The following is a 10425-nucleotide window of genomic DNA, read 5'->3' as shown; positions in this document are numbered from 1 at the left end:
ATAGGGAGATAAACAGTAATGATAACTGATGGCATGCCTCCTACCCCTGCCAAATGTCCCAGGGTAAGGGATAACTCCTCTTGTCTATTCACTAAACTAGAAATGTGATATATAATGGTATGCAGAATTTAGACACTTTCAACTGCCTCATGCCAAATGAACTAACAAATTTTCATTGATTTCTTTTTCTTTAACTAATCCATAATTTCATGTATCTATGGAATACAATGTTAGGTTTTTATAGATGTAAACCTTGTAGAATGTATGCTCCCTTAAAAAAACTTACTTGAATTACAGATGGATTTGAATTCCAGGCTAAGTTCCAGTTAAACTGTAATATTGGCCTGTACCAGACACATTCATTAAACATGAGCAAGAGATAATTTCTAAAATCACATAGGTCCAGAAAATGGTAAAATAGAATGGTATCTCAGTATAAGTTTTGTTTTATATTCACTCTAGAAGTATGTTAAACTAAAGAGATTATTAAGTCCACAACCATCTATTAAAATGTAAGAGCTGTAACAAGAAATATGTTGACTTTGCACTTTAAGAATTTAATTTAGTAGAAAAATGCATAAAGATCTCGAAAAGAGAAAACAAAGTCAGGAAATTCAGAATGTAGTGGGTATGAGGAACAAAGAGTGTCCATTACAAAGCTGAGAAATAAAGTAAGATCCAAATAAATATAACCAAGAGAAGAACAACTTTAATTTGTGAATAATTATGTATTATTATGGGTTTAAAGGAAAAGTCAGGATGTGAACAAGGATAGTATATAAAACATAGCATGCATGTAATACTATTAGAGAGATAGAGGAAAATGAAAGACCGAGTTTTATACACTTTAACAGTTTAAGAGAGAGTATATAAAACTATATATGAGATTTCAGTAGAGATAATGACAGTCTCAATTTATCTCCATTATCTCCTTTTCTTACTCTTATTGAGTTTGTTGCTGTTTTGAAATGAGGTCTTGTTATGTAGTATAAAGTAGCCTTAAATTCTAACTCTTCCTATCTTATATCCTCCAAAGTCCTGAGATCATAGGAACACACTGCCGCATTTGGCTCCAGCTAGTAAATCAAATTATACTAACCCTATAATAATATTATTATAAGAGAAATGATTTAATACTCAATAACATGCCATATAAAATTCTATCCCATGAATGTCTTTCACATGTCTATAAGTTAATTATTCAAATAATATTCAATAAGTATTTAAATTTAGAATGAGAAACATGCTGTGGAAGACAAGATTAAAAGAGCTCTTGACTTTGAGCTTGTAGTAGATTGTTATTAGACAAAATGTCACCCAAATACATATATAATTGCTAACTGGGGTTAAATATCAAGAATTCAAATTTTAACTTAGATGAGAACTTATGATTGTCAAATTATAAAGCTGCTATGTAGTAAATATTTGTAATTAAAATACTCAAGCATATATTTCATATTCAATTACATTTGAAATTTTAATTGCAAGCTATTTTATTTCTCTTGAGAGACTTATCATTCAAATAAGGCTAGGTCATGCAGGCGTCCCTTTCAGAAGAGGCCCATAATAATCTCTAGCTCTTGTTTTCGCTAAAGCTTTATATTGCTGAAGACTCCTTTGATTGTACACTAATTGAGAACACTAAGTGGAACTTATATATTAGTATATCTGTAATATGAAGCATACTGGAACATGAGAAGCATGATAAAATTAATAGGTAAATAAATGAATAAATTACTATTAACCAGAGAAAACTATCAGGATAATTTCCATCCTTCATGGGCTAACAAATAAAGATCCTAGGATCAGGAATATAGGTTACTGCTTTGGGGACTGTTGACTAGTAGAGTCCCATAGACCCCTAGACACCACAAGCTATTGGGAATGCTCTGGACTACATTCCAGATCTTGGCAACAAGACCTATTGCTGAAAATCTCTGAATACTATACCATGGAAGAATCAAAATGGTACTGATCTAGAAACTTCATCCCTACCAGCTAGTTCTAATGGGTCTGGAAGGTACTAACATTACTAGAGGAGAAAAGTAGTCATTTATTTACCCATCTGTGAACTCTGTGGGCCACAGTGACTGACATGGCAAGACATACCAGCTGAAGAAACTGTGGTATCAATGTCATACGAGTATCCAACAACTTCTTGATTAAATTTAAGGCCTACTCTATAAGATGGATTCCATACTTGGAACCATTAAAGGGGCTAAGAACTCCCAACTAGGTAGGCCATAGGGCCTAGGGAAGAGCCTATTACTATTATTCTGCTACATGGACATAGTATTAAACCAACCTCTAAATATTTACCACTGTATTCATAGATTAGCACATCTTTCAAAGCATATGATAGCTTTTTCTGGCAGTAATAGATAATTAGCACAGAGGTCCACAACTCAATATTCAGAGAGTAAATAATAATAGAGATCTCATCCCTAGTGAGATACTAGGACACAGCCACTCCTTCCAAGGCTTAAAGATCATCAGAGAAGAGGAGGCCAAATGATTATATGACCACAATGTCTGTATCTATTTTTCTGTTGAGGGACGTCTGGGTTGTTTCCAGCTTCTGGTTATTACAAATAAGGCTGCTATGAACATAGTGGAGCATGTGTCCTTGTTATATGTTGGAGCTCAGGAGTAGTATAGCTGGGTCCTCAGATATAACTATTTCCAATTTTCTGAGGAACTTCCAGACTGATTTCCAGAGTGCTTGTACCAGCTTGCAATCCTACCAGCAATGGAAGAGTGTTATTCTTTCTCTACATCCTTGCTAGCACTTGGTGTCACCTGAGTTTTTTTATTTTAGCCATTCTTACTAGTATGAGGTGGACTGTCATGGTTGTTTTGATTTGCATTTCCCTGATGACTAAAGATGTTGAACATTTCTTTTTTTATTATTGGATATTTTCTTTATTTATATTTCAATTGTTTTTCCCTTTCCAGGTCTCCCCATTGGAAATCCCCTATCCCATTCCCCCTTTGCCTGCCACTATGAGGGTGCTCCCTCACCCACCCACCCACTTCTTTCTTCCCTCCCTGGCATTCCCCTACACTGGGGCATCCAACACCCACAGGCACAAGGGACACTCTTCCCATTGATGTCCAACAAGGCCATCCTCTGTCACATAAGCAGCCAGAGTCTTGGGTAACTCCATGTGTACTCTTTGGTTGGTGATCCAGTACCCAGGAGCTCTGGGGGGTCTGGCCAGTTGACACTATTGCTCTCATCCATTGGGCTCCAAACCCACTTAGCTCCTTCAGTCCTTTCTCCAACTCAGGGACCTCCACTCTCAGTCCAATGGTTGGCTGAGAGCATCCAAGCATCCACTTCTGTATTTGTTAGGCTCTGGCAGAGCATCTCAGGAGATAGCCATATCAGGCTCTTGTCAGTAAGCAAGATTCCCTGTATCTACTATAGAGTCTGGGTTTGGTGACTGTATATGGGATGGATCCTCAGGGGGGCAGTCTCTGGATGGCCTTTCCTTCAGAATCTGCTCCACACTGTTTCCATTTTATCTCCTGTTAGTATTTTGTTCCATCTTCTAAGAAGCACTGAAGCATCCACACTTTGTTTTTCATTCTTCTTGGGCTTCATATGGTCTGTGAATTGAATCTTGGATATTCCACCTTTTGGGCTAATATCCACTTATCAGTGAGTGCATACCATGTGTGTTCTTTTGTGATTGAGGTACTCCACTCAGGATGGTATTTTCAAGTCCTATCCATTTCTGTGCGAATTTCATGGAGTCATTGTTTTTAATAGTTGAATAGTATTCCATTGTGTAAATGTACCACATTTTCTATGATCATTCTGCTGTGTTCTTGTGTTCAGTTTGCAAGAATTTTATTGAGTATTTTTGCATTAATATTCATGAGGGAAATTGGTATGAAGCTCTCTTTTTTTGTTGGGTCTTTGTGCAGTTTAGGTATTTAGTGTAACTGTGGCTTCAGAGACTCTATTAGGGAGTGTTCTTTCTGTTTCTATTTTATGATATATTTTGAGAAGTATTGGTATTAGGTTTTCTTTGAATGTCTGATAGAATTCTGCACTAAAACTAGCTGTTCCAGGTGATTTTTGTTTGGGAGATTTTTAATGACTGCTTCTATTTCCTTAGGAGTTGTGGGACTGTTTAAATGGTTTATCTGATCCTGACTTAACTTTGATACTTGGTACCTGTCTAGAAAATCATCCATTTCATCTAGATTTTCTGGTTTTGTTGAGTATAGGCTTTTGTAGTAGAATCTGATAATTATTTTAATTTCCTCAGTTTCTGTTGTTATGTCTCCCTTTTCATTTCTGATCTTGTTAATTAGGATGCTGTTCCTGTGCCCTCTGGTTAGAATGGCTAAGGGTTTATCTATCTGTTGATTTTTTCCGAGAACCAGCTCCTGGTTTTGTTGATTCTTTGTATAGTTCTCTTTGTTTCTACTTGATTGATTTCAACCCTGAGTTAGATTACTTCCTGCCATCTTCTCCTCTTGGATATATTTGTTTCTTTTTGTTCTAGAGCTTTGAGATGTGCTGTTAAGATGCTAATGTATGCTCTCTCCAATTTCTTTATGGAAGCACTCAGAGCTATGAGTTTTTCTCCTAGTACTGTTTTCATTGTGTTCCATACGTTTGCATAAGTTGTGTCTTTATTAAATTCTAAGAAATCTTTAATTTCAATTTCTTTTTTTGAAATTTTATTAGAAATTTTCTTCATTTACATGTCATATGATATCTCCTTTCCCAGTGTCCCCTCCGAAAAAAAAAATAAAAGAAACCCTGTTCCCTCCCCTCTCCTCCTGCTCACCAACCCACCCTCTCCTGCTTCCTGACCTTGACATTCTCCTACACTGGGGCATAGAACCTTCACAGGGCCAAGGGCCTCTCCTGCCCTTGATGACCAACTAGGCCATCCTCTGCTATAATGTGCTGCTGGAGCCATTAATCCCACCATGTGAACTCTTTGGTTGGTGGTTTAATTCCTGGGAGCTCTGAGGGTACTAGTTAGTTCATATTATTGTTCCTCCTAAGGGGCTGCAAGTCCTTCAGCTCCTTGGGTCCTTTCTCTAGCTTCTTTATTGTGGATCCTGTGCTCAGTTCCAATGGATGGCTGTGAGCATCTACTTCTGTATTAGTCAGATACTGTCAGAGCCTCTCAGGAGACAGCTATATCAGGCTCCTGTCAGCCAATACTTGCTGGCATCCACAATAGTGTCTGGATTTGATGATTGAATATGGGAAGGACTCCCAGGTGGAGCAGTCTCTGGATTGTCATTCTTTCAGTCTCTGCTCCATAGTTTGTCTCTGCAACTCCTTCCATGGATATTTTGTTCCTCCTTTTAAGAAGGGTCAAAGTATCCACACTTTGGTCTTCCTTCTTCTTGAGTTTCTTGTGGTTTGTGGATTGTATTTTGTGTATTCTGATCTTCTGGGCTAATATCCACTCATCAATGAGTGCATACCATGTGTGTTCTTTTGTGATTAGGTTATCTCACTCAGGATTATATTCTCCAGATCCATCCATTTCTCTAAGAATTTCATAAATTTATTGTTTTTAATAGCTGAGTAGTACTCTATTGTGTAGATGTACCACAATTTCTGTATCCATTCCTCTGTTGAGGGAGGTACATCTGGGTTGTTTTCAGTTTCTGGTTACTATAAATAAGGCTGCTATGAACATAGTGGGGCATGTGTCCTTATTACATGTTGGAGCATCTTCTGGGTTTATGCCAAGGAGTGGTATAGCTTGGTCTTCTGGTAGTACTATGTCCAATTTCCATAGGAGCCTCCAAACTGATTTCCAGAGTGGTTGTACCAGCTTGCAATCCCACCAGCAATGAAGGAGTGTTCCTCTTTCTCCACAACCTCTCCAGCATCTGGTGCTATCTGAGTTTATAATCTTAGTCATTCTGACTGGTATGAGGTAGAATCTCAGGGTTGTTTTGATTTGCATTTCCCTGATGACTAAGGATCTCGAACATTTTTTAGGTGCTTCTCAGCCATTCAGTATTCCTCAGTTGAGAATTCTTTGTTTTGCTCCATACCCCATTTTTTAATAGGGTTATTTGGTTCTCTAGAGTCTAACTTCTTGAGTTCTTTGTATATATTGGATATTAGCCCTCTATCAGATATAGGATTCAATTTCTTTTTTTTTTAATTTCTTCTGTGACCAAGTTATCAGTTTGTTCACCTTCCATGTTTAGTTGGGCTTCCTATTGTTTTTGTTGTTATTGAAAATCAGCCTTAGTCAGTGGTAAGCTGATAGGATGCATGGGATTCTTTCAATCTTCTTGTATTGGTTGAGGCTCGTAGTCATCTTGTGCATCAATGGCATATATCAATGTTCCTGTGCTCCTAAAGATCATTTTGTAGTCAAAGGTTGGACAAAGAAGTTCATCTGCCCAGGAAAATCCCAAATCTGGAAGTTCACATAGGAGCTGTTTCAATGTCACCTTTATAAATCTTATTGGTACTTTCCAAAAAGAGAGTCCCATTGGGTGACATCTAATGAAACACCACCTTCTTAATGGAATACTTAGTGCTGTGCTGTGTAGCCCCATAAGCATGATCCTTGGGTTGGAGCTGTCACTGCTGCTCAGGCTGCAGGCCCTTGCGCCTCCCCTGCCACCTGCTGCTGTCTCTTCTTCCTTCTCCTGCATGCCTTAGCCAAAGTCCTTGAGGAATGAGTTGACTGCTGGCTAGGGGTATTTCCTCAACCCCCTACTGCAGGGACATGATGCTGGACTACCACCACTTGAGCCCTGACAGGCCAGGCCAGGTTAGGCCAATACCTCCCTAGAACAACTCATTTTTTTTTTAGGTAAAATATATAAATCTTCAAATATAGAAAATCCTTATATTTTATTCATGTCAAAACAAGGAGGAAACAATCGTTTTCATTTCAAAGCTTCTTTTTTTTACAATAAGAAGGGCAATTTTTTTTTTTTTTTGAGACAGGGTTTCTCTGTATAGCCCTGGCTGTCCTGGAACTCACTCTGTAGACCAGGCTGGCCTCGAACTCAGAATAGTTTCGACCAGAAAAAAAAATTCCTTCTGTCACATAATAATCAAAACACCAAATACACAAAACAAAGAAAGAATATTAAAAACAGTAAAGGAAAAAGGTCAAGTAACATACAAAGGCAGACCTATCAGAAATATGCCAGACTTCTCACCAGAGACTATAAAAGCCAGAAGATCCTTGACAGATGAGATATAGACCCTAAGACAACACAGATGACAGCCCCAACTACTATACCGAGCAAAATTCTTAATTATCATAGATGGAGAAATCAAGATATTCCATGAGAAGATGAAATTTACACAATATCTTTCCACAAATCCAGCCCTACAAAGGATAATAGATGGAAAACTCCAGCACAAGGAGGGAAACTATACCCTAGAAAAAGCAAGAAAGTAATCTTTAAACAAACCCAAAAGAAGATAGCCACACAAACATAAGTCTACCTCTAACAACAAAAATAACAGGAAGAGACAATCACTTTTCCTTAATATCTCTTAACATCAATAGATTCAATTCTCCAATAAAAAGACATAGACTAACAGACAGAATACATAAATAGGAACCAGCATTTTGCTGCATACAGGAAACTTGCCTCAGTAACAAAGACAGACACTATGTCAGAGTAAAAGGCTGGAAAAAAAATCTAAACAAATGGTCTCAAGAAACAAGCTAGAGTAGCCATTCTAATATCAAGAAAATTGACTTTCAACCAAAAGTTATCAAAAAAAAAAAAAAAGGAACGACACTTCATAGTCATCAAAGGAAAAATGTATCAAGATGAATTCTCAATTCTGAACATCTTTGCTACAAATGCACATTTATAAAAGAACCTTTGCTAAAGTTCAAAGCACACATTGAACCTCACACAATAATAGTGGGATACTTCAACACTCTAATCTCAACAATGGACAGATCATGGAAACAGAAACTAAACAGACACAGTGCAACTAACAGTTGTTGTGAACCAAAGGGATTTAGCAGATATCTATTGAATGTTTCATCCTAAAACAAAAGAATATACCTTCTTCTTAGCACCTCATGGTACCGTCTCCAAAATTAACCATATATTTGGCTACAAAAAAGCCTCAACAGATACAAGAAGATTGATATAATTCCATGCATTCTATCAGATAACCACAGACTAAGGCTGGTCTTCAATAACAACAAAACAATGGAAAGCCCACATACACATGTAAACTGAACAATGCTCTACTCAATGATAACTTGGTCAAGGAAGAAATAAAGAAGGAAATTGAAGACTTTTAGAGTTTAATGAAAATGAAGACACCCAAACTTATGGAACACAATGAAAGCAGTGCTAAGAGGAAAACTCATAGCTCTGATTGTCTCCAAAAAGAAACTGGAGAGAACATACACTAGAATCTTAACAACACATATGAAAACTCTAGAACAAAAAGAAGCAAATACACTGAAGAGGAGTAGACAGCAGGAAATAATCAAACTCAGGGCTGAAATCAATCAAGTAGAAACAAAAGGAACTATACAAAGAATTAACAAAACGAGGAGATGGTTTTTTGAGAAAATCAACAAGATAGATGAAACCTTAGCCAGACTAACTAAAGGGCACAGAGACAGTATCCCAATTAATAAAATCAGAAATAAAAAGGGAGACATAACAATGGAAACCTAGGAAATACAAAAATTTATCAGATCCTACTACTAAACCGCATACTCAAACAAATTGGAAAATCTGGATGAAATGGACACTTTTCTAGACAGATACCAAAGTCAAATCACGATCAAATAAACCATCTAAACAGTCCCATAACCCCTAAAGAAGTAGCAGTCATTAAAAGTCTCCCAACCAAAAAAAGCACAAGACAAGGTGGGTTTAGTGCAGAATCCTATCAGACCTTCAAAGAAGAGCTAATACCAATGCTCTTCAAACTGTTTTACAAAATAGAACCAGAAGGACACTAAAATGTTCAAATAATAAATAAACTTATTTTTTAAAAAAAGACAAATCTCATGTTGTTGTCTAACTCCTAGGATGACTCCTTCTCATCTTCTCCAAGTGTAATCTTAGTTGTGTCCTAAAGGGGAAATTTTTTAAAAAGAAAAAAAATAGTTCTTCCTAACTTACAAACCTAATGTATTTAGACATGAAAGAGTAAAATTAATAGTTACTAACATGTAAAATCATAGAGTTTAAACAAGTCAAGTTTCTTATTATATGATCTGCAAAATCAACATCACATATTTAAAATAAAATTTTTGGCAAGTAAGGAAGTGTTGGCCCAATTAAAAATGGATACATGGCCAGTCTGTCTGGGCTGGTGTCCTGAGCAGATCTTGGGCACAAGCTCCTCAGCCAGTTCCACAACACACAGAAGAAGCTCTACTCCCAGGTGCTCTAACAAACCCAGAATCACAGGAACACAGAGACAGCTTGACTCTGAGGAGTTCTAAAACAACCAGGATCACAGGAAGGACAGGCTCCAGTCAGATTTAGCAAGGGCAGGTAGCACTAGAGATAACCAGAGGGCGGGGGGCAAACATAAGAAAATAAACAACACAAACCAAGGTCACTTAGCATCATCAGAACCCAATTCTTCCACCATAGCAAGTCCTGGACACACCATTACACCAGATAAGCAAGATTCAGATATAAAATCACTTTTCATGGTGATGATACAGGAGTTTAAGACAGACATAAATAGCACCCTCAAAGAAATACAGGAGAACACAGGTAAACAACTAGAAGCCCTTCTAGAGGAAACACAAAAATCCCTTAAAGAACTACAGGAAAATGCAATCAAACAGGTGAAGGAAATGAGCAAAACCATCCAGAATCTAAAAATGGAAATAGAAACAATAAAAAAAACAGAAAGAGAGACAACCCTGGAGATACAAAACCTAGGAAAGAAATCAGAAATCATAGATGCAAACATGACCAACAGAATACAAGAGATAGAAGAGAGAATCTCAGGGGCAGAAGACACTATAGAAAACATTGACACAACAGTCAAAGAAAATGCAAAAAGCAAAAAGCTCCTAACCCCAAAACATCCAGGACATCTAGGATGCAATGAGAAGACCAAACCTAAGGATAATAGGTATATAATAAGGTAAAGACTCCCAATGTAATGGGCCATTAAATATCTTCAACAAAATTATAGAGGAAAACTTCCCTAACCTAAAGAAAGAGATGCCCATGAACATACAAGAAGTCTACAGACCTCCAAATAGACTGGACCAGAAAAGAAATTTCTCTTGTCACATAATAATCAAAATACCAAAATGCACTAAACAAAGAAAGAATTTTAAAAACAGTAAGGGAAAAAGGTCAAGTAACATATAAAGGCAAGCCAATCAGAATTACACCAGACTTCTCACCAGAGACTATGAAAGCTAGAAGATCCTGGGCAGGTGTCATACA

This window comes from Mastomys coucha, unplaced genomic scaffold (genome assembly GCF_008632895.1).
Source record: "Mastomys coucha isolate ucsf_1 unplaced genomic scaffold, UCSF_Mcou_1 pScaffold5, whole genome shotgun sequence".
Lineage (NCBI taxonomy): Eukaryota > Metazoa > Chordata > Mammalia > Rodentia > Muridae > Mastomys > Mastomys coucha.
This window is presented reverse-complemented; position numbering follows the sequence as displayed.